Source organism: Globicephala melas, chromosome 2, assembly GCF_963455315.2.
Source record: "Globicephala melas chromosome 2, mGloMel1.2, whole genome shotgun sequence".
In the NCBI taxonomy this organism is placed as follows: Eukaryota; Metazoa; Chordata; class Mammalia; order Artiodactyla; family Delphinidae; genus Globicephala; species Globicephala melas.
The window spans coordinates 5,099,427-5,112,254 of record NC_083315.2 but is presented as its reverse complement, the minus strand read 5'-3'; the positions used below and the strand labels follow the sequence as shown (position 1 = coordinate 5,112,254).

General features: G+C 40.5%; 1 protein-coding gene across 5 annotated transcripts in view; it reads right to left on the bottom strand.

Moving 5' to 3' along the window:
- TRDMT1 (tRNA aspartic acid methyltransferase 1) overlaps positions 1-12,828 on the bottom strand; it is a 64,046-nt gene that overhangs the window by 47,240 nt on the left and 3,978 nt on the right. The gene's annotated exons all lie outside the window — the stretch shown is intronic.

The window sequence follows — 12,828 nt, the reverse complement described above, 5'->3', positions numbered from 1 at the left end:
AAATATTAATTGAGCATCTGCTCTGTGCAAGCACTATTCTTGATGCCAGGGATACAATAGTGAACAAAATAGAACAAAACAAACAAATCCTTACACACACAAAACAAAATTCCGACACAAAACATCCCAACCTTATAGAGCTTATGTTTTAGAAAGAGAGGCAATTAAAAACACAAACAAGTAAAACAGATAGTACGATGGGCAGTAATTAGTGCTGAGGGTAAAAATCAAACAGAAAGGGGTACGGGGAGGCAGGGCAGAGGGTGCAGTTTTGGATACTGGCCAGGGAAGCCCTGAGAAGATGCCGTTAGAGTAAACACGAAGGACTAGGCGTGTGTCTGTGTGGGGAGCAGCATACCAGGCAAGGGAGCAGCAAGGGCAACCGCACTGAAACAGGAACGTTCTTGGTGCTCGTAGGACAGCAAGACCACCATCCCCACTCCACTCCCGGGAGCTCATGCTGACAGCAGGACGATGTGCATCCTCCCCGACCTATTTCTGTGTCCACATTCATCCACATTACACACACACACATACTGTACGTACGTGCCTGAATATAAGACAACTAGCATAAAAGCCAGTTGCCCATTTTCCACATGAGAATATCCAAAATTAGATGTACAGCCATTTCCATTATATAGACAATGAAAGGAAATGACTTCATATTATATAATTTATTAATTTCGTTATATAAACATATTTTAAGTAACAGTCTTATTATGTTCATTTGGAACTATTACTTTTTCCACTCAAATTTCATGAAACAATTTTATTCTATATGCATCTTTGAAATCATGGTCTTTATCATCCATAAAGCCACTTTTCAAGTTATCTAACACAGTTTTCAAAAGCACATCAACTTCTGTTCAGAGTTACTTAAGATCCAGCATTTTTTGAATTCATGCATGATAATGTCCCTGGAAATTTTATGCCAAACACAAACACCCATTAGCTATGTGTGATCTCCACAAAGTAATCCTGTACTGTATTGCTTTACAATGTCATTTCTAGAAGGTCTGTTTACAATGGTATCTAATACCTGTAATGGTAAGGTCATCCTCCCAAAAATTATCTCTAAATTCAGCTGTATGATTTTTCATCAATTCCATCAAGTGACCTCAACAAGCATCCTAAACTGGTATTACGTTTTTTCAGGCTAATGTAACTTATCCAAGCAGCATTTTATTACTTTGCTGTTCGAAATACAGTAGTTGAGGAATATGAAGATCCTTCATGAGAAACTAAAATATAAGGTCACATCCTCTTTTTGGAGTACTGTAACTTTTGGGGGAAAAATGAATATATTGCATTGAAGACAAATATGTCTTATGTCATAAGACAAATGTGTCTTATGACAAATATGTCTTTAAGGGCATATGTATATATGTTTGGGTTTTGGTTTTGTTTTTATTTTAAATAATGAAATCACAAGCCCTTTGTTGTTACCATCATGGGAGAAATGCAAAAGAATCTCGTATTAGAAACAGACCTCTGGATTTTAAGTATGTTTCCCTAGCCAGATACTGAAATACCAACCCACAAAAAAATCTGTAAAATTATAGATGCACATCTTTTTCCCTCAAGCATGGTCACCAACATTCTGACAGTTCAAAATTAACTGGAGGAAATCTCACTGGATGGAGAGTAAAGCAGAGATAAATGATCAGTAGTAAGCAAAAATCCACAAACATTTTTTTTTAAACAATCAACTCAGCAAATAATAACCACAAAAGTAAAATGAGGCCACAAAAATAAAATGCCTTCTGAAGAAACAGAGAAATTACTCTGGAACTTTATTACCATCTGAATCTCAGGGATTTTAGGAAAAAAATTGAAGTAAGGTAAAATTACTTATTTAGTATCTCTTATTTGATCTATTAAAGTTTGAAGTACTTCTAACTAGAAATGGGTAACTGTAAAGTCTTTGAATTATGGATTCTTTTTGGACCAAAATTCACCTATAATTAAGGAACATGCCAGAGTCTATGACGGTCGTGTTCGTGTTAAAAGGCTCTGGCATTTGTTGCTTAAATTCTCATTCACTGAGTACAAAGGGATTATTAATTCGCTATGAAGTTTGAACAAAAATCACTAAGAGATGCTTAAGAACTATTATGATTAACTCTCTAATAGAGTTGTTTTACTTTTTTTTTTTTTTTTTTTTTTTTGCGGTACGCGGGCCTCTCACTGTTGTGGCCTCTCCCGTTGCGGAGCACAGGCTCCAGACGCGCAGGCTCAGCGGCCATGGCTCACGGGCCCAGCCGCCCCGCGGCATGTGGGATCTTCCCAGACCGGGGCACGAACCCGTGTCCCCTGCATCGGCAGGCGGACTCTCAACCACTGCGCCACCAGGGAAGCCCTAGAGTTGTTTTCCTTAGTCCAAGGTTTTTTGCTAGGTTTGTGGTGATTAAAAGTCCCAGAATGGGGGCTTCCCGTGAGCCATGGCCGCTGAGCCTGCGCGTCCGGAGCCTGTGCTCCGCAACGGGAGAGGCCACAACAGTGAGAGGCCCGCGTACCGCAAAAAAAAAAAAAAAAAAAGTCCCAGAATGAAAATAACTAGTGGATAAAAGTAAAAGCAACTATTGAACCAGGTAAACTAATGGTATTTATAGTATTTTTTTAATCTCAACATACAATCTACCTATTTTCCAAAGCTGAGATGTATGGTTTTTTTTTTTTTTTTTAGTTTTTAGGCAGGATGAAAGCTGATTGGCACTATTTCTGAAGAGCACGTTTTAGAAATATTCCTGATAATTTTCCAAGGGCAAAGCAAAAAGCCAACAGCAATCCTAAGAAGGCTCTAGATACCAACAAATACCAAATTCTACATGTAACATTAAACACATACACCTTTATGATAATAATCGTTCTGTAATCACTTATAGATTTGCTGTCATACAAATCAACTCTTCCTTTCAACTTTCCATACAAAGAGGTAACATTTCTTGACAGGAATAAAAGGATAAAAATAAAACACTTGAACTTCATTATTTTCACCATATCTCATTATTAACACACGATTAAAATTCTACATTGAGTTAAAACCAACTTATTCTCAATAGATTTGATTATTTTGAGAAATGTTTTATCATGTGGTACAGAAAAAAATCTCTATTATCTATTAAAATTTCACATATAATTATGCATACAAAAAACTTTCATGATTCTACTTGTTTGGCCACTCTCCAACACACAAACATACACACACACATACATACATTTGTTCTGTGTCCTGCATAACACCTATTATCCCTCAAAACACTACCCATGGACCAACTTTGGGAAATGCTGACTTAGCTCATCCAAAAAAAAAAAAGAGAGAGAGAGACCTTTACGATTCAGACTTAATACCTAAGCTTAAGCTTGTCACAGTATAATGGTGTCTACTTCAAGCTGTACATACTTCATAGCAAACATGACCCCTGTTCATTTATTCATTCATTCAACAAATATGCGTAAGTGATGTTCTAGACAAAATCTATCCTATTGTGGAACTTATATTCTAGTGTGGGGGCAAAACAACAAATAAATAAGTATGTAAGTATATAATATGCCTAACAATGAAAAGTACTATGGGAAAAATTAAGCAGAGTTAAGCCAGACAGTGTGGGAGAAGGAACTGGTTCAATTTTTATATATGTTGGTTAGAGAATGTCTCACTAGCAGCAACTTGAAGAAAACGAGGGAGCAGGTTTGGCAGATATGAGAGAACTTTCTAGAACAGAAGGAAGAGATACTGCAAAGGTCCAGAGATGGGAGCATGCTTGTATTGTAGGAGAAACAGCAAGAGACTGGTATTAGGGACTGAATGTTTATGTCCCCTGAAAATCCATGTGTTGAAACTTTACCTCCCAATGTGATGGTATTAGGAGGTGGGGCCTTTGGGACGTCATTAGAATTAGGAGGTGAATGAGGGTGGAGCCCTCATGAACAGGATTAGTGCCCTTAAAAAGTCATGAGACAGCTTGCTTCCCCTCTGCTCCCCGCCAAGTGAGGACATGATGAGAAGGCAGCACTCCGCAACCTGGAAGAGGGCCCTCACCAGAATTCAACCATGCTGCCACCAGGATCTTGAACTTCCCAGCCTTCAGAACTGTGAGAAATTAATTTCTGTTGTTTATGAACCACCCAGTCTCTGGTACTCTGTTAGAGCTGCTCAGACTGACTCAGCTGGTGGGCAAGCCTGGAATGGAGTGAGCAGGGAGAGGTGCAGGGGATGCGGGCAAAGAGAACGGGGCTGGCTCCAGATCAAGGAGGGCTGTGGGTTAAGGACTCTGGCTTTTACTGAGTGAAATGAGACACCTCTCAGAAGTTTTAATCAGAGAAGTGACTTCTGTGACTTTTTTTTTTTTTTGGCGGTACGCGGGCCTCTCACTGCTGTGGCCTCTCCCGTTGCGGAGCACAGGCTCCAGACGCACAGGCTCAGCGGCCATGGCTCACGGGCCCAGCTGCTCTGCGGCATGTGGGATCTTCCCGGACCAGGGCACGAACCCGTGTCCCCTGCATCAGCAGGCAGACTCTCAACCACTGCGCCACCAGGGAAGCCCTCTGGGACATATTTCTGAAGGATCACGCTGACCACTGTGTTGAAAATAAACTAGAGGTGATAGAGCAGAAGCAAGGAGACCAGTAAAAAGGCGACTGCAATAATTGTCAGGTTTCCTGAAAAAGAACCCAAGGCAAAGTTTGGCTTCAAATGCTTTTTCTGGGAGGTAAAACCTCAAAGTAGCAAAAGTGAAGGTAGTGAGGAAGCGAAGGAGGGAAAGCAAACAAAAGGCAGCGTTTTACTAAATGTCACAGCTTCACAAGAAAGCCCAGCCAACCGCACTCTCAGAAGGCCTGGGTAAGACAGGCTGTCTTGGGGGAGGGACGCATCACAGGGAACAGAAGCCCTGCAGCGAAGACGCAACGTGGCCCAAGCAGCACGTCCCACGCGCCCATCTGCACTTGGGTGGGGACACGGGTGGGGAAGGAAGGCGAGGCGATGCCTCTGCTGAGCCCTCCCTCAGCCTCTCTCTTTGTGGTCTAGTCACCCCATGAGGGTGTCCAGGAACAGTACTCCTGTGTCCCCTCTAGTCGCAGACTACGACCACACTCACAACACTTCTGACACAAGATGTGTTTTTTCCCTACACGAAGCAGTTCTCTGTGACACCAGCTGGATGCCCACAGCTCAACTCAATTCTGACAGTATCTGCCTGAAGACAGCTTCAGACTCCACCAGTTCCAGGCTCAGCCCCACAGGACTGCCTCACTTCAGACACCAGTTTCAAATAGGAAATCCCCAGGTTAACCACAACTTCTATCCAACTTAACTGCAAATCAGAGGTCCCCATGACCCCCCTCCTTGGATTTGATCATTTCTAGAACATCTCATAAAACCCAGGGAAACACTTACTTAACGTTTACCAGTTTATTATATAATAAAGGATATTTTAAAGGATACGGATGATAGACAGCCAGATGAAGAGATACGTAGGGCAAGTTCTGGAAGGGTCCCGAGTGCCGGAGCTTCTGTTCTCATGGATTGGGGTGCACAGGCCTCCCAGCACGTGGATACCTTCACCAACCCAGAAGTCTACAAACCCTATACGTTTAGGATTTTATGGAAGCTTTATCATGGAAACATGATCAGTCAGTGATAATCTCCAGCCCCTTTCTCTTTCCCAGAGGATGGGAGTGGGACTGAAAGTTCCAAGCTTCTAATTATCACTTGATCTTTCTGGTGGCCAGTTCCCATTCTGAAGCCACCCAGGAGCCCAACAAGAGCCATCTCATTAGTACAAAAGACATTCCTGTCACCCAGGGAATTCTAAGAGATTTAGGAGCTCTGTGTCAGGAACCAGAGTCAAAGACCAAATATTAGAACAAAAGATGCCCCCCAGTGCTCTTATCACTGAGGAAATTACAAGGATTTTAGGAACTAGGGTGTGTGTGTGTGTGTGTGTGTGTGTGTGTGTGTGTGTGTGTGTGTGTGTATTTTTCCCCCCTACTGTTTCACACATATGACTCTCCCTTCCTCTCCACTTAGAGTCATGGTATCCAACCCCTCCAGACAGCTGCTGTAGCACCTAGATCCCAGGTGCTTCATCTGAGTGCAGAGAAACTGAGCATCCTGAGGATGAGAGCCAAGCCCCGACCCCCTGGCAGTGTTTCGGGATGAAGCAAGAGCAGGAGAATCGGGGGCGACACTGAACACACAGCTCAGGGCCCAGGAGACTGATGAAACAGGACAGAGATGGGGTGGTACAGGTGAAGACGGAGAGGAAGGATGGAATTATAAATACGGCTTGAAGGTAAAGCCTATGGAATTTGCTGATGTGAGTGAAAGAGAAGACACAGAGATGACTCCAAGACCTAGGGCTGGGCCCCTGGAAGAAGGGGGATGCCTGTCACTGGGATGAGGAAGGCCGCAAGAGGGGCACGTTTGGGAGGAGTAAGGAGAACAGGAGCTCAGTTTTGCACGTCTTTAGAACAAAACAGGGATAACGGGAACACTAACACATCCCGCCATGTAGAAAAACTACAGAGAAGCTTACTTTAGACTTAGTCAAAGCTGTCGATATAATCAGACAGCCCTAGCCCTTTTCATTCACCGGCATCTCCCCCCATCGGTGCCCTCTTGTTGCCCATCAGGCATTTCCCAAGACAGCTGAGGAACGCTATTACACAGGGTGCTAACGGTGCTCCCCTTTCTCGCTAAAAAAAAAAGCACACCCTGCTCATATGCATGAGGAAGTGCTGTTTTAAGCCAAACAGCGTCTTTTTTGCAGGGCTTCTCAACATCTGGGATACATTAATGCGTCCTGAGAATGATTCAAGGGCCAAAGTCATGAGAAGTTTTCTGAACTTACTTAACCATCAAGCCACACCGATTAATTCCTCAGAAGACTGGTGCATAGGATATCAGCCAGGAAGTGGCAACTAATCCAAGAACTCATTTTAATCCTTATGTCACTTGGCTGGTATTATCTGATCAGTCCTTAGATCCCCTCCTCTCTCTATTTTCATGGCACAATGTTCTCTTGGTTCTACTTCTTGCTCTCTAATTTTCCTGCTCAGTTTCTCTCCTTGACTATTACAGTAAGTCCCCTACATACAAATCCTCAAGTTGCGAACCTTCAAACACGTGAATGTGCATTCGCATGTCCGATCACATAAGTTAGCTCACGTGTCTGGCGTACACTGTCATGTACGTGCATCTTCTATAAGTGGTTGTGCTCTTGTGTACTTTACTGTACAGTACTGTATAGAGTACAGTAGTGCAGTATCTTTATTTCAAGCCCAGGATGTCCGGAAGCAAGCGTAAAAGCAGAGGTGATGTAGCTGATACTGCTAGGAAGCGCCAAGTGATAACAATGGAAACTGTACTGTAAGATTAAAAATGTTTTCTTTATCTTTTGCATTTGTTCTTTAGGTATTATTTGTGTGAAAAGTGTTATAAACCTATTATAGTACTATATAGCCGATTGTGTTAGTTGGGTACTAGGCTAACTTTGTTGGACTTAACGAACATGCTCTAGGAACCGAACTCGTTCCTATGTAGGGGACTTCCTGTACTTATCTACCTAGCCACAAAAAACAGCACCCTCGGTGTTCCATCTTGTTGGTCCTCTTCTCTGTACACTCGCATATACAGAGAAATAAATCCCCGTCTCCAGCCCTCTCTCCCTCAGCCCAAATGCACAATTTCCATGGGTCCCAAGGAAAACTCAAACTCTGCAACTCTGAAACGGGACCTACTATTTCTCCCCACCGTGGCTGTACCATCTGTTAGATCCTCCAAGTCAGAAATCTGGGCACCTAACATCCCAATAACCACCAGGTTGTGCTGCCTTTCAGATCTTGTGTATCTTGTGAGTAAACGTCTTCTCCATTTATTGGCTCTGCCTACATTCGTCACCTCTCAACAATCACCTCCTAACTGACCACCTTGCCTCTAATCGCCTCACCCCTCCTGTGGTCATAGGGTAAAATTTCTAGAACATAACCCCAACAGGTTCATTAATCTTCCTTCACTAATCAGACTTAGAAGATAAAAATCCAAGCACCTTTTCAGGTTATACATGGCATTTCATGATTTGGTAGCCTGTAAACACCTTCTACTGTCTTGGAGCATTTATATTGCAATAATATCTTAATACTTGTATGTATCCACATAGACCATGCTATTTCATGCCTGTGTGTCTGTACAGAATTCTCCTTTTGTCTGGTACATACTTCCCCTTTTTTACTCTCTGGAAAACTCCCAATCATCCTTCAAAATCCTGCTTGGTAAAAATATCATAACAAAATTGAACCACAAACGCCAATTATAAAAAAGAATATACCAATGGAAACATACACAAGCCACAAAATTAACGCAAATAACAAGCATATGAAAATGTTCAACTTCCTAAGTAACATCATCAGTACTATTTATATATTATGTACCAGGAACTATACTAGCTCTATGTATACATTGTTTCATTAAATCCTAACAAGCCTATAAAGTTAGTATTGTTATCCCAATTTTATCAATAAGGGAATCCGACACAACTACGAGAAAAAGACTAGTTACAATTAATGTGGGAATAAGAAAAGGAACTAAGATTTACTGAGTACCCACATTATTTTTCATTCATCAACTGTTTCATTTTACATTCATAACACCCTATGAGGAGGTATTATATCCATCTCACATACAGGGTACCTGGGCCCAGAAAGTTGAATAATTTTCCAATATTTAGACAGCTAGTATGTGGCAGACCTGTCTTATTCCTAAATAATGGCATTAATTTTATCACTCAGAGAAACACACGGAGTATTTCAGAAAACACTGGGACAGGTGCCACGAAAACGAACATGAAGTGGATCCAGGCTAGGAAATCTGTTCTCTAGTAGAGAAGGTAAGCTTCCTAGGGAGTCAACAGGGCAAAACGGAATACTCCACTCTCTTCAATGCCCTTCTCTTTTACTCTTCATTTTCATTCCGTATCATCTATAGTAGCTGTAAATGATTCTTTCCTTCACCAACTTATTCCTGTATAATTCAAATCTAGTCTGAAAGCTCTTTGACAACTTCAAACATTTAATAATCAGGTTCTTCTAAAGGCCATTTTTAACAACATATAATAACGTTATGACTTCTGAGAATAGTGGCCCACGTTGACTGAGCACTTCCTGTGTTCCAAGCCCTATTTACTGCTTCATTTTTATTCATTCACAATCCTCACAATTCCCCTTCGAGGTAGGTGTTATTATTATCCTCTTAAAGAAGAGGACACTGAGGCACCGAAAGCTTCATTCTTCCCCAAGGCCACACAGCTAGCAAGCCCTTCTGACGACAGAACTGCGCCCCTAATGAGAGGCCCCTCCTTGAGCCGCTCCTACGTAAACACTGTCCACTGTTACTCTCCCATGGAGCCAAATAACAATGCCTTAAGACCAAGCTGCTGTAAAAACAAGCTATCCAATTTCAAATGACTGGACACTACCAAATGACTGCCAGAAAGAGTTGAAGTACCAAATATTAAAAAGAATGATTTGCAAAATTTTAAAAAACTATAATACCTGAAGGATTCCTAAAAGCAGTCGGCAATGTTAATGTAAAATGGGAGGCATTTACTGCTGTTTCCTCCAAGTGAGTGGTTTCTATTCACTCTAAACTCCTCCCCTATCCTATCCTTTTGCTCTCTTCAGTGGACTTCTTAGTTGACTTCTCTAACTGGCTAATTTGGGAAGAATAAACTGGCCAGGGCTGCTCAGAACCCCCCTCCTCTTGGGAATGCGCTACCCACGGGGAACACACATTCTGCTTGCTTCTCCAGCTGTGCCCGGAAGGTAAGCTGCCGACTTCTCTGGCTGAACATGAGCTGACCCCCCTTGGCCTTCTCACTTAGCTACATGCTCCAACTCAGCCTTTATTCGTAATAAAATCATATAGATTTTGATTTCCTATTTGCCTTATTCTTCTGTTTTGTTTCTGTTTTTGTTCAGAATTAAGAAGAGGGGTACTATTTATTGAGCTCCCTAAAAAAACCCAATAGATAGGTCCTAACACAGAGTAAACTGGTCATCTATTCATTAACATGGGAGAAGTAATTTGATGTGTAGAATATAGTACCGTAAGTCTGCTACATATGAACGAGTTCCATTCCGAGAGCACATTTGTAAGTCTAATTTGTTAATAAGTCCAGCAAAGTTAGCCTACGTACCCCCCTAACACAATCGGCCATATGGTACCATACTGTAATAGGTTTATAATACTTTTCACACAAATAATACATAACAAACAAACACAAAAAATAAAGACAACATTTTTAATCTTACAGTACAGTTTCCATTGTTATCGCTCGGCGCTTCTTAGCAGTACCAGCTACAACACCGCTGCTTCCACACTTGCTTCCAGACATCCTGGGCCCGAAGTAAAGATACTGCACTACTGTACTCTATACAGCACTGTACAGTAAAGTACACAAAAGCACAACCACTTGTAGAGGATGCACGCACGTGACAGTGTACGCCAGGGACGTGAACTTACTTACCTGATTGGACATGTGAATGCAAGCTTGCACCTTTGAAGGTCTGTAGGTAGACGACTTACTGAAATAAATACTCTGCAGTGAAGTACGCATTCATTTTTCATCACATAAAAGAAAGGTAATTCTGTCATCCAGTGGAAAGTTGGGACGCTCCTCTCTGAGTACAAAAAATTCATTCTACCTATTTCTTCCTTGTATTTCAAGTTCAGAGAAAAAACAATCTAATAACTCCCATAGATACCAAACAACAAATGATACATATTTTTAAATGGGACACATTTTTGCCTTGCTTTACTTTAAACCTGACAGTAAGTCATACAAGAATAACTGTGGGAAAATAGGCATAAAGAGGACATTTTTACAACCTCAAAGGATAAATATAAAAGAAAAAAAGTTAAGCAGTTCAAATTTCAACCCCTTACAACTGGTGTTTCAAAACTACCCCTGGTGACATTCAGCTCTACATTTCATCATAATGTACTTATCCCATTCAGTTATAAGCACACCAAATCACAAAGTAGTTTGGTAGAATCCCAAGCTGGAATATAAGTCATTGAGGAATAAAGACAAAAGAGATTCAGAAAATGAATAACTATGATAGGCCTATCCTTTTAACAGAAAATATTAAGGCTGGGTAACTCTTACTATATATGAATAAGTATTATGTGGCTAAAACTCAAAACCAACACCTTGAAAGACCTTTCAAAATTATTTGGGAGGGCAAGACGTTTTGCTTTTAAGGCTGTCCCAATAGTTGACTAGATATATAATAGTAATCAGCTAGAGCTTTCCTTTATTCACCACCTTTTATTTTTTATATTTATATATATATAAAATATATATATTTTATATATATATAATATATATTATATATATATTTTATATATATAAATATATATTATATATATTTATATATATATTATATATATAAATATATATATTTGTATTTTATATATATAAAAATCTCATTATATTTTATGAGAAAAGCAGATTCTTATTTGGTAACCATTCATATCTGCAGGTGTCTTTGCAGGTTCCACTGCTATTTAACTCATGAAACTACTATTTCCACTACTTTCTGAAAAATGTTTTCACTTGGAAGACTCTCTAGCCAAAACTCTACAGGCTATGCAGGCATAAATAATACAAAGTGGTAAGAAGTGGTTCCTGTACAGGGGCAAATATGTATTAAAGAATGCAATGACATTTACTATGCTTGTGGCCATCTAGAATCTTTGCCTATGTTTCCTGTTGTTCAAAATTTTGCCACTTTACGAGTCTCTTCTTCCCAAAACTGAAGTCAGAACTCACTCTCCCAGCTTTCTTAGTCTGGCAATGGGATCTAATGGCCACCAACCAACTGCATTCTCACCTAACTTCAATTCAGAAATAGCAATGTAAGAAAGCAAATGAGAAAACTCATCTTTTTTGGTAAGAGAGGTGGTAAAGATGCCCCTTTCAGGGCAAAAGTGTGACAGCACTTCTCACCTCCAGTCCCCAGCATTACTGGTGGAAGCTGTGATGTCAGTATGAGGACTCGTGGGGCCGGTGCCCGGAATGTGGATCGAGTGGTGCTCCCATTCTCTTGACCTGTTTGTTGGGTGTCCTGTAAATTCTGTGGGCTTCCAAATGCCCTTTAAAAATTTTTTTTCTGCTGATGTTAGCTAGAGAGTGGATTCTGTGGTTTGCAACTACGAATTTTGTATCATACAAAAATTTGGACTAAGCAAACTATGGTTTTACCAACGTGACGGTAGAGTGAATACCAATTCAATAATAAACTCAATAGTCCACTACAGAGAAACCCATCACAAGTGTGCTTCTGTGCTACAGGTGGTACAGGAACAAAGAAAAATACCACAGAATTTTACTTAGAGGACTAAGTTAACACATGGACATGCAGATATAAAATAAAGTTAAAAGAAACTTAGAAGATACAGAAGCATCTATGTAGTTACTGCAACAATACAATAGCATATACAGCTAAGGATGAAAAATGTTTATTGATATTAAAAGGTCTATTGGGTTTGAAGAAAATCTGTCATGCTGCCAAAGAAATTAAATATACCTTTGATAACTACTAGAATTCAGTTATGTGAGAGAAAATATTTATAAATCATATACCTCATAAAAGATCAACATCCAGAATACATACAGAACTCACACAACAGAACAACAAAAAAGACCCAATTCCAAAATGAGTAGAGGACTTAGACATTTCTCCAAAGAAAATACACAAATGGCGAATAAGCACATGAAAACATGTTCAACTTCCTTAGTTATTAGGGAAAATGGAAATCAAAGC